Here is a 13,452-nt window from a genome sequence, read left to right as displayed (position 1 = left end):
TTAAAACCGGAGGCGACGCGCTGATAAGGTGTATGCATCAGGTAGTTAGCACCATCTGGCAGGAAGAACGCGTAACCGACGATTAGAACCTGAGCATCCTGTGTCCCGTCCACAAGAAAGGAGATAAGACTGTATGCTCCAACTATAGGGGCATGAGTCTTCTCCCTATTGCCTATGAGATAGTGTCAGGGATATTGTGCGAACGTCTAAACCAATGGTCAACGAAATAATTGGACCATACCAATGTGGCTTTAGACCTGACTTCGTCTAACTCGGCACTGCCATAAACACAACAACTGATGTTGTAGTTGTGAAATAAGAAGAAGAATTGTATTGGTCAACAGATGCTACTATGGTTTAAGTAAGCAATTTAAAAACAAAGCCACATCTCGTCAAACAAAAATAACACTATAAAAGCGCTGATACTACCCGTGCTAATGTATGGCTCCGAAGCATGGGTACTTGCACAAGGAGATAAGGCAGTACTTGGTGTGTTTGAAAGAAAAATTCTTCGAAAGATCTACGGGCCGATTTGCGTTGACGGTGAATATCGACGTCGTATGAACCACGAGCTATATCAGCTATACAAAGACATTAATATAGTTAAACGTATCGAGATACAACTATTGCGTTGGCTAGGCCATATCATAAAGATGAGCGATGATGAACCCGCTAAAAAGGCGTATGAATACATGCCACATGGCGGTGCACGCAGAATCGACAGGTCAAAGAATAGATGGCGCATACAAGTGGATGAAGAGACGACAAGGCGCGATATTTCAGAAAGCGAAGCGAAAGCAGAGAGATTTTGAGATCTTTTCTTAGTTCGGTCTATGGAACAAATGTTCTGCAATGGGCCAGCTAAGTAAGTATGTAAGGCGCACCGTGTACGATAAGTTTATTTGTTCCATAAAGAAATTTTGATTTGTGGAAAGATAATTCTCAGTCGACCCCGTCCGACTATAGCCACACACAGAGAAAAAATATTTTTCGCTTTTGTTGGAACAAAAATATCTGTTTTGGTTCCAAAAATGTATTTGTTTTGTTCAAACATTGTAATCCAAATCCAAAAATACCATCTTTTGTTCCAAACATAGAAAACAAAAACAACTTTCGAATTTCCGCAATATTGTTAAAATCGTTAACAATACCGATTGCAGGAACTATCATAATCTAATTCTGTTTACAAAAAGTATACAGAAAACCAGCCCAGAAATTTTTGATTTGAGTGCATATACTTATCATATACACTTTTCGCATAACTTGGATATAAATGTCGCGTATAATATTGCAATCATTGATGAACACAATACAATGCTGCATTGGCTGACAACAAAGACAAACAAAAAGCCACAAGAACCCACCACAACATAAGGAATAATTAAGCACCATAACAAACATGAAAAGGAAAGAAGAATGAAACAAAACAGAAACAAATAAAAACAAGAGTCTCACAAGTACATACACACAAAAACAAAGGTAAAGGCAGCATGTCATACAAACACACCACAACCATAGACTAATAAATTCATAGACATTTATTTGCTCTCAGCATTTATCTTCGAAATTTTCGAAAATTGGTAGATGGCGTTAGTAGGTGTTAGTAGTTTTATTTAAAGTTACTATAGATTTTAAACTATTTATTCTGATAAAAGACAAAATATGGATAATCTTTGGCCAGATCTACATCCCCATATAAACAAATTCAACAAAATATTGTAATTTACCCCAAAACATTGCGTGAAAAGATCAGGCACTGTGCATACCGGCGACACCTACAAAAAAGAAGCACACTACAACTCTCTTTGTCTATGAATTTATTAGTCTATGCCACAACTCACCAAAATTGTTTTTTCAACACGGCATCGAATAGCGAGAGAAGAGAAACAAATTTTCGAAGAAAAGAGAGAAATATTGTTCAGTTGACACAAACTATTTTTGGATTTACAATACTACATGAGGACTCCAACAATATGTTAACAATACATATTTTGCTCTTGGAATATTGTTGGATCAAACATATTTTTTCTCTGCGTGCATGGCTTACTTGTTATTTATAAAGATAAATCGAAAATTAAATGAAAAATATTTTCTTGTGGATAGTTTAATACACAAAATTCAAAATGTGCTGATTTTTAGCGTCCCGACACTCTATTCGATTGAGAAAAATATTTGGAAGCTTATATTTTTATACCCTCAGCGTTTATGCTAACGAGGGTATATACAATTTCATATGGGCAAAATGTGCCTCATCGAAATAATGGTTTTAGACCTCAAGTGTGTTTGGACGAAATGTGTTTTTTAGACAATTTGGAGTCGATTTAGCAATGTCCGTCCGTCTGTCTGTCTGGTACCTTCCACACAAAATTTCGGATAAGTTCACTTTAAGACCTGCTCTTGAATCACTTTGATTTGTGTTGTAGCGATTTGCAATCGCTACCTCCATTAGACGATAAAACAGCCCGAAAGGTGTAAAAATCCCCTATGTCGCCATGTGTGGCTGTCGGAGAGAACGACCAACATTTGGTCTTCGTCATTTTATATCCAAACTTAGATTCATGGGGTAATACTGGTCCACAACTTCCGGTACTTCTCCCCAATATTTAAAAATGTCACTAAAATGCTAGGACGATATCACTTGAATGGGGCAACCAATTTGGTCCAAACTTTGGACCTCCAAATATTTTGTCAAAATTTAGTTTAACTTCTAAAATGGTCCATATCGGTCCTCCCTAAAGGTACCTCCCCCACAAGAGTTCAACATTTGTGTCTTAGTGCAGTTAATTCCAAATCCACATTTTTGTCGGCAAGTTCAGATGTCCAAAAAGGGCCACAAAATTCAGAAGAAACCTTAAATACATTCGATCTCTCCATATGTGATAGTTTCACTTCACATTGGCTGAGGGTATATCAGCAAAAATTTCTAAAATCGTCTTTTCCATTTCAAAAAAATCAAAAAAAATTTTTGATACTACATCTATGATTTTTGGTACATAGATTAAGAAAAAAATCGTCATTCCAAATCTGTATTCGTTACCAACTTTGATCGTTGCGCGCAAAAGATATGACCGTTTTAGTTATGCTAATTACAAAAAATTCTTAAAAAATCGCGACTTAATATCGACGCCTCCAAATAATAGTATGCTAAGTCGACTTAGCATGTTTTCAAGTTCTTTACATTTTTATATTTAAGGTCCTTTAACTTAAATTCTGTCAAATTTTGGTAATGATCGGACAATCCGAACAGAAGTTATAAACAAATATTTACTTAGCATAATACTGAAGGTCAAAGAAATTTCCAAACTTTTAGAGCTTGTCCTGCAAAACTCGCTTTTCAGAATTAGCAAACTATTATTTGGAGGTGTCGAACGTCTTTTAACTTAAATTCCGTCTTATTTTGGAAATGATCGGTCAATCCGAACAGAAGTTATAAACAAATATTGACTTAGCATAGTATTGAAGTTCAAAAAAATTTCCAAACTTTGAGAGCTTCTCCTGCAAAACTCACTTTTTAGACTTAGCATACTATTATTTGGAGGTGTCGATATAGTAACTGTTATATCCTATTATCGTTAACTGAATTCGCACCCTTTGCGATGATACAAAAAAAAATCGAAAAGTTTCAATGGATTCGCAAAAAATTAAATTTGTTAAATAATTTCACGTATTTACAAACATATTTTTGAAATAATAGCGCTAATACTTACAAAAAAATATATATAAAAATTTATAGCAGCATCAAGACATTGTGAGGAATAAAATGAAACCTAAGTCGTGAAGTTTGAAGCTATAGTATTCATGTTATTTGCAAAAATACAAAGAAAATATGACGGAAAAAAATAAAAATCATGTTATTCTAATTTTATTTTTTTATGGTTTTATAGAAAAGATCGAAGAAAAAATGATTTCTTCGTCATTTTCGTCCAAATTCCACGCAATAATGAAAATATTCCGTTGCAAACACATTTTTCGCTTATAGTTTTCCTATTGGCGAATATTTTTATAACATTATTTTAAATCACAAGGAATTCCAATTGTGGCATCACATTAAAATAATATTATACTGAATATTAAAACATTTGAAACACATATAAACCGCGTAATAGTGAAAATCACAAGATGCGCATCCGATTTTCCAAAACAGCGAATCAATCCCTCTTTTTGATATACACCTTGTGAAATTCCATTTGGCGACCACGATGTAGCATCAGTTGCATGTTAGGGTGCAAAAAACAGTAAAATGTCCATAATTTCCACGAAGTACATTTGCATTTTATGCGCATCCGATTTCAATGATCACCATTAAAAAATACATAATCCTATGTCATTTCAATGCGATCCATCAAGAACCGTGGATGTAGCATCGCACTCAGTTTTTAGAAAAAATCTATTATATCTCCGGATTCGCAAACGTTTTTCAATATCTGTTTTAGCATATTTTAAATGTGCGTTTCGCTCTATTTATCTAAGTAGTAATAATACATCTAAAACCAGTCTAAATACGCGATATTTTCAAAAACATTTTTTGCAGATTTTCGAAATTTGAGGGGTATCATATCCGCCGATCTAGTGGATGGATTTAGACGCGCAAAGGCTTGTTAGATTCAGAACGTAAAAAAACTAAATTCACGCGGGTTTCCACTGAAATCGAATGGCATTTGTAAATTTTGAATCCATAAAACTGTTTTTTTAGACAAATTTACGCACAAAAATTTCGACTTTAAGCTGAGATTGTTGTGAACCTTTAAAAGCTACACGCCCGAGTTATACTTAAAAAAATTCGTAATCGCGAGAACTACAATCTCATAATCAGTTTTTAAACGTGTACAGTTGCGCGTCCCGATTAGAGCAAAAATTCAAAAAAAAAACAATTTTATAGTCTTCAAAACGACAGCATCCGTTTGAGATTGATGCATTGGTTATATTAAAAAATCATACATTAGAAACTTCATCTCTGAAGTGTATTCTATAACTTCTTCTTTGAACCTTATACTCTACATTGTATTGTAAAGCCACTAATTGAAAATTGACTTAAAAAAACTCGTTTCCTTCAACGATTTTTTCCTCTTTTTTTACATTAATATGACCGCAGCTTCCGCTCAAATTATAATTTTAAGAAATCCATCGGTGAATCATGCTAAAACAGTTTATTTTACCTAAATGCGTTCAAAAGTTATGGTATATTACAACAATTCGCGAGTTACAATACCTCATACCTCAGTTTCACATAAGTAAATTTTCTACAAAAAGGCCGATATGTATTTCTGTCGGCAAAGCCGACTGACACTTTTTTACTTGTTATGATACAGTTAAGTTTGTACCTATACATAAATATTATACAATAGCAATGTTTAGAATATTAAAACAATACCAACGAAGGAATAAAATTTATTATAAGAGTGTAATTTTCATAGATGCAACAAGTTCTGTGCGGATCCTGATCCTATATAGCGAAAAAGTCCCACTAATCGCTTCTTGTCTAATACACGAATAATAAAACATACCGCCCGCATCAGTGAGGGCGTGGGGCTTATCATTCAGATATTAGTCTTTGTTTTAATTTTTTTAAGTTACTGCGAATCGAACTATGCGATTTTACAGTTTAATGGAGTTGTTACTACTTGGCGAATGATGTATTGGTCAAGGCAAGCATTGTTCTTTCTGCCAAAGCCTAATATTTGCGGTCACTGGTATTTAATAATGGTTTCAATAACTTTGCTTCGGTAGACCGTAGTCCAATCATAAACAATAAATCATCTATAGTGGTTGTATAGCTCCAGATGACTTATTATTCCAATCATCCTCATAGGGGAGGTTTTCAAAACAAGTAGCGACATATTTCATACTATAGTTGTACAGAACCGGCTGAAAATATTCTATATCGATTGCAGTATTGATCTGAAACCTGTAAAATGCTCAAGAATTATATTAACAAATATTTCGTCATTATAATTGAGGTACGACTTTCGTTTGGTGCTAAAATTCTTGGTATTTTAGCTAATTTATTTTTTAACATTTTAGTTAAAATTTTTAACAACCGAATGGACTAAAAGGCTACGTAAACACTTTCATTATTCCGCCTTTTACGTCGTAGATATAAGTCAATTAAATAAATTTAGTTAGCTGCACGACTTTCGCTTGGACCAACTGTACATATGTACATACATATGTATCTGGGTTTAAATTTCAAACTGATTACACCACCAAACGCGGTGTAGCATAACAACTTGTTTATATTTATACTACTGGATAAATGTATACTCTCGTACATTTGTGTACATTATATCTTCTGTATAATGTCATAATAATATGAGTGGTATACAAACAAGCAAATAAACAAAACAAACAATAACAACCAACAATGCAGCTCTGGGTACAACGCCGTACCCGGTAATGGAAAAAATATTAACAAAGCCATTCATAAAGTAGTATTCGTCATATTGTCCCTGATGCAATTTTGGTGTGTTGCGTTGGGGGCGGCTCTTCTAACAAGGACTCTATTAAGTGGTTGGAGCAAAGGGATGGAACATCATGACAGCCACAACAATGTTACAAACATAACAATTCAATTCAGAAAAGAAGGAATGAATGAATAAATAAAATAAAGTTAACAAAAGTCTTTTTCTAATTATATTCTGTTGCTGGCAACGTCAGCTCTCGTTGCTGTTGTTTTCAAAAGGATAACAAGAAAGATAAGAGAATAGTTCTTCAGTACAATTGTTTAACCCATTTAAATGTAATTTTGTAAAAGCTTTTGAGTGAATCTTTGTTTTGAGGATGAGTGGAAGTAACGATGTTCGCATGTTTGTTTTTTGTGAAATTGTTGTAAGGGAAGATGTTGGAATTGTAGAACACTTTAATATTTTTTTCTTCAAAGCTAATTGAACCCTACATAAATATTCAATTACTTTATCTTCTTGAAGGAAATATGTAAAAACTCGAATAACCCCAAACCATAACGAACGAAATCATTTTATTGAAGCGAGGTAACAAACTATTGTACATTCTACCCAATTGTAACAAGCCGAGTATACCTCAATGAAATCTTGTTAGCAAATGTAAATATTGGAGAAAGTCCGTCTTCAATTCACGTTAAGAATATGTCAACAGATAATCAGGGACTTTTGTTGTTCTAATCTTGTACATCACACTTTTTGATTTTGTCAGTTTGCGTATACCGTTAAAAGGCTCATTTTCATATACCTCTCTAGCAGGGACATATTTATTAATTCTCATGACATGGCCAACGTTATCGTTGTAACTCGATACATTTAACCGTGTCAGTGTCGTTGTATAGCCTAACCGAAATAGATCGTGATTCATACGACATTCACCGTGAACGTTGATTGGTTCCTAGATCTTTCAAAGAATTTTTTCGCTCGGACACACCCAGCGCTGTCTTATCTGCCTGATATGTGATTCATGGCATTACCATGAATAGTAACAGAGTCGGCTAAATTGTGGTTTTGCTCCAGCAAAAGGTGGCTTTGTTTTTAAATAGCTGACTTTGTTCAAAGTAGCATTCGATGCAGGACCACGTTATGGTGTAGCCCCCACAGACGATTTTTGGTATTTTAAAGATGAAGCCATATCATCCAATCTTTTAAATCTGAAATTTGGTAGTTATATGTGTTATATGGTATTTAAAGTGGGCTATACCCATTCACGTTTTGAAATGATTTCATCAGAACGCACAGTGGTCCCACTTGTATGGGAAGGTGCGACAAAAATATTTCTAATCGTCGGATCAATCTGATTTTTTTAGGAAATGCTTAAAATAATTAAAAACTACTTTAGGGATCTCTATGAACATTACCAAATGACTTCATCTCGTCGACGAAATCAAAAAGAAATACTGTTTTATAAAAATGTCATAGCTTACGAATGTAATTTAAATCTATTGGTTGTATAATTACGAGAATGCAATACAACAAGCCTTAGTTACCGGTGATTTTGTATGTCAAAGAAAGAAATTTTTTAAAATTTATTGAAATTCTTATATAAGGATTCTTATATAAGGACTGGGTGTCACCTTGGTGCAATGGTATGCAACCCGCCTTGCACGCTGAAGGTCGCGGGTTCGATTCCCCGGCCAGGCAACATCAAATTTTCAACGGTGGCAAAATACCCCTCAGTAATGTATGCAACATTTCCTGAGTATTTCAGCATATTCATGTAAAACTTCTCTACAAGTGGTGTCATAAGGCATGCCGTTCGGACTCGGCGATAAAGAGTAGGTCCTATATTATTGAGCTAATATGAATCGGGGTGCACTCATTGATATGAGAGAAGTCTTCCCTGTCCCCTCTGTGATGTTTGTGGAACAATTACCTTTCCTCGTTTAGCTATAAATCCCAATGAAAACTAACCTATTAATCACAGCTCTTTAAATGATTTCAACATTTCTAGATAAAATATCTTTAGTATACACTAATACCTCGATTTGCGTTAATAATTGGTTCCGAAGGAATTCAACGCAAATCGAAACACAAGTTTCCACATGTTATGAATAACTTTTTCCACGAAATTCCAAGCCAAAAATATTAGTTTTAACTACCGCAAATGGAATTAGTAGCGGAAATCGAAACAAAATATATTATTTTTTTGTTAACGCAAATCGAAACAACTCAAATCGAGGTGTTATTGTACATTACATGCCCCAAGGGACTTTCTCACTAATTAGAGGAAAGGACCACTCAACATCGATTTTCCAGGGAACCAAGCCAGCCAACCCTAGTTATACCCTCAGCCTTTAGGCTAAAGAGGGTATTTACACTTTGATACGACTAAAAATGTGTCTCATCGAAATAATGGTTTTAGACCCCAAGTATGTTTGTACGATATCCGTTTCAGACAATTTTGAGTAGATCTAGCAATGTTCGTCCGTCTGTCTGTCTGTCCGTCTGTCTGGCTGGTGCGCACGATAACTCTCGAACGGATCAATCGATTCGGTTCAAATTTTGGGTATCGAATTATTTTGTCCAGATTCGATTTAATTTCGAAGATGGGCCATATAGGTCCACTCCTTCAGGTACCTCCCCCACAAATGTTCAAAAATTGTCGCAACACTTGTGCGCACGATAACTCTTGTAGGGAATAACCGATTTGGTCCATACTTACATACACATCGTGTAATTTCTACCAAACTTAGATGAGGTTTCAATATGGACTTAATCGGTCCACTCCTTCGGGTGCCCCCCACACAAAATTTCGGAAAAGTTCAGTTTAGAACCCGGTCTCGAATCGCTTTGATTTTTGTTTACGCAAGTTGTATTCGCTGTCCTCTATACGACGCTGTAAGTTTCATTAGGGGCAAGTCCATACTTCCTGAGGAAATAGCCTGAAAGTTACAAAAAACCCTATAACACCGTGTGTAGTGGTTGGAGCGCAAGATAACTCTCGAACGGATCTGTCGATTCGGTCCAAAATTTTGCTTTCGTAATATTTTGTCCAAACTTAGTCCAAGTTCAAAGATGGATTATATCGATCCACTCCTTCCGGTACCTCCCCCACAAAAGTTCGAAAATGTTCGGAAAATGTGTGCGTACGATAACTCTTGAAGGAAGTAACCGATTTGGTCATTACTTTGCACATTATGAAATTTCTACCAGACTTAGATGAGGTTCCAATATGGACTCAATCGGTAAACTCCTTCGAGTACCTCCACACAAAATTTCGGAAAAGTTCAGTTTAGGACCTGCTCACGAATCGCCTTGGTTTTTGTTGTAACATCTTGTATTCACTGTCTCCTATACGAAGGTACAAGTTTCCTCAGGGGCAAGTCCATACTTCCTGAAAAATAGCCTGAAAGTTGAAAAACAAACCCTATGACACCATGTTTATGCGTGGAAGCGCAAGATAATTCTCGAACGGATATGCCGATTCCGGCCAAAATTTGGCCTTCGTAATATTGTTTCCAAACTTAGTTTAAGTTCGTAGATAAGCCATATCGGTCCACTCCCCACAAAAGTTCAAAAATATTCGGAAAAATTGTGCGCACGATAACTCTTGATGGGAGTGACCGATTTGGTCCATACTTTACACATTCTCATAATATCTACCAGATGTAGATCAGGTTCGAATATGGACTATATTTGTCCACACCAACCCGTACCTCCCACACAAAATTTTGGATAACTCCACTTTAAGACCTGCTATTAAATCACTTTGATTTTTGTTGAAGCAACTTACATTCGCTCGGATCTTGACCAAATTTTTTTTACAGGTAGGTCTCATCACCCTGATCACAAATTTATATAACATTTATTACGGAGGTCCATAGTTCAGGAGATATGGGCCTCCAAAGTTCCGAAAATGTCTTTGTATATAACTTCACTATTTCAGAACGGATAGTAATAATATGGGTACCGTTTTAAAGCTTATGAAGCATATTGTATAAATAAGGGTTCCTAGTATTACTGAGAGTCGATACTACCGAAATATGGATCTTTGAAGGTCCGAAAGTCCTTGTACATAACTTTGCTATTTTTTGAAGGAATAATGATAATATGGGTTTCATTATAAAGCTTACGAAATGTATTGTATATATATATATATATATATATATATATATATATATATATATATATATATATATATATATATATATATATATAATTATGTATAGGTGTATGATGACCCCCCATACCAAGTGCGGATATTATTCGAATGTCCGGCACAACTTTCGAAAACGATATCACTGTCGAAGGATTGGCAAATGTTTTTCGGGTTACACAAGCACGTTGTACTTTTGTTCGTCAAAAGTTTAAAAACGATATCATTTTCGAACATTTTGCGAATGTTTTTTCTTCACACGAAAAATTGTTTCGAGAAACATTTTTTACTTCGGAAATTTTTTACGTTTTAAAAAACAATTTTATGTAGTTCGTGAAAAATTCCCATTTGCTTTTTTCAAATATTTTCGATATAAATGCTACTTATAATATTAACAAGAAGTGATGATAATCACAGCATATAGCTTGGTTACAACCCCCCATACCATTGCTATCGAAAACGATATCATTTTCGAATGTTTCTCGAGAGTTTTGCGGATATTTTGTTCGAGAACGACACACGAGAATGAATTAAAAACGATTCACTCGTCGCTCAGTTTGTGGCAGGAAATCCTTCGATTTCGAATATCGTTAATAATATTATTAGCGAATGATTGACGATAGTTTTACGATAGTGGCGAAAAACATTTTTTGTGGAGTTTCTTGATGTTTCTGTTATGTACCTTTTCCGTTTTTATTTCTTTATGTTTGCGACGCGATATTTAACTGTTGATAAACATTGTTGTCTTGTGTTTGGCAACCTACCCATATGTTAAACTTTTGACGAACAAAAGAACAACGTGCTTGTGTACACCCGAAAAACAATTGCCAATTCTTCGAATGTGATATCGTTTTCGAAAGTTATGTCGAACATTCGAATAATATCCGCAATTGGTATGAGGGGAAATACAAGACAACAATGTTTATAAACTGCTACACGCATTGAATTCCAAACATTACAAAGAAGAAAAGCTACATAACAGAAAAATCAAGAGACGTCAGATAAAGTTAAACATGTCATAAAATCGAAGCTCCGCCAAATATGCTTTTTCGGCACTATCGTAAAAACTATCATCTTTCATTCGCTAATAATGTTATAAACGACATTCGAATTCGAAGGTTTTTCTGCCACAAACTGAGCGACGAATGAATCGTTTTTAATTCGTTCTCGAGTGTCGTTTTCGAACAAAACATCCGCAAAACTGTCGAAAAACATTCGAAAACGAATCGTTTGCGATAGCAATGGTATGGGGGGTAAACTGCTACACGCATTGAATCCCAAACATAACAAAGAAAAAAGGTACATAACAGAAAAATCAAGAGACGTCAGATAAAGTTAAACAATATGCTTTTTCGGCACTATCGTAAAAACTATCATCTTTCATTCGCTAATAATATTATAAACGACATTCGAATTCGAAGGTTTTCCTGCCACAAACTGAGCGACGAATGAATCGTTTTTAATTCGTTCTCGAGTGTCGTTTTCGAACAAAATATCAGCAAAACTGTCCAAAAACATTCGAAAATGAATCGTTTGCGATAGCAATGGTATGGGGGGGGGGAGTTAAAACTTTCTGTTTTGGGAATGGAATATGAATATAATAGTATTGTATATCGACTGTATTATATATTCATTGTACTGTCAAATGTATGAAGAAAACAAACGTTTTAAAAGAAACTTCTGTTTCCGTTCCCTAGATTTGCATCTGTCTATAGAAGAAAGCCTTTAATCCCCGGCCGAAGGCCGGCTTTTTACAGAAAAATTGATGATTTTGAAGACAATTTTATTTCGTTCCCTAGATTTGCACTTGTCCATAGGAGAAAGTCTTAAAACCCGGCCAAAGGCCGGCTATTTAAAGAAAAATTTATGATTTTAAAGAAATTTTTGCTTCCGTTCCCTAGATTTGCGCCTGTCCATAGGAGAAAGTCTTAAAAACCCGGCCAAAGGCCGGCTATTTAAAAAAATTGATGATTTTAAAGAAAATGTTGTTTCCGTTCCCTAGATTTGCACATGTCCATAGGAGAAAGTCTTAAATCCCCGGCCGAAGGCCTGCTATTTAAAGAAAAATTGATGATTTTAAAGAAAATTTTGCTTCCGTTCTCAGGATTTGCACCTGTCCATAGGAGAAAGTCTTAAAACCCCAGCCAAAGGCTGGCTATTTAGAGAAAAATTGATGATTTTAAAGAAAATTTTGCTTTCGTCCTCAGGATTTGCACCTGTCTATAGGAGAAAGTCTTAAAACCCCGGCCGAAGTCCGGCTATTTATAAAAAATAAAAAAGGAAAGTTTGGAAAGTTTTTATCAAATTGTAATTGTAGGCAATAAGTTAGTTGAGTTTTGCACATTTTTAAAATTGAAAAATTTTGGAGTGGCAATGATCATGATTAGCGTGAATTCCTTTTTTGGCGAATGGGAGCAAAGAGGAAATTATAATAACATTGCCGTTAAAAGTACCGTTGTAAATAAGTGTTTTTAATTGATTAAATTGAAATAATCATGGAGCAGCTACAATTGTTAGATATTTATGAAATTTTCGAATATCAGCGAAGAGGTGCTTTATCGGAGAACGCTATTAGCAAATTACAGGAGTGGGGTCTTATCCCATATCCTGGGAAGATAAAGTGCGATAAAGGCCATGATTTGGAATTAAGTCTCAGTAACCGTGCTCGGGATGGGTGGCACTGGACAAAAGTAAATTACTATTATTTATGTGCATATAATTATAATTTTATTTTATATTTGCAGGTGTCAGAAGCTGGTTCGGGGTCGTCGACGGTTCCGGTGCGGTGTCCAGCGTTCCTTACGCAAAGGAACTTTTTTGAGAAATCGCAACTCTCTATATGCCAGATTATTGTTTTCTGTTTTATGTGGGCAAGACGACATGATTGTCTTTCCAACA

Source organism: Musca autumnalis, unplaced genomic scaffold (genome assembly GCF_047663935.1).
Source record: "Musca autumnalis isolate F117 unplaced genomic scaffold, ASM4766393v1 scaffold_3, whole genome shotgun sequence".
Lineage (NCBI taxonomy): Eukaryota > Metazoa > Arthropoda > Insecta > Diptera > Muscidae > Musca > Musca autumnalis.
Note: the sequence above shows the minus strand (reverse complement) of the source record.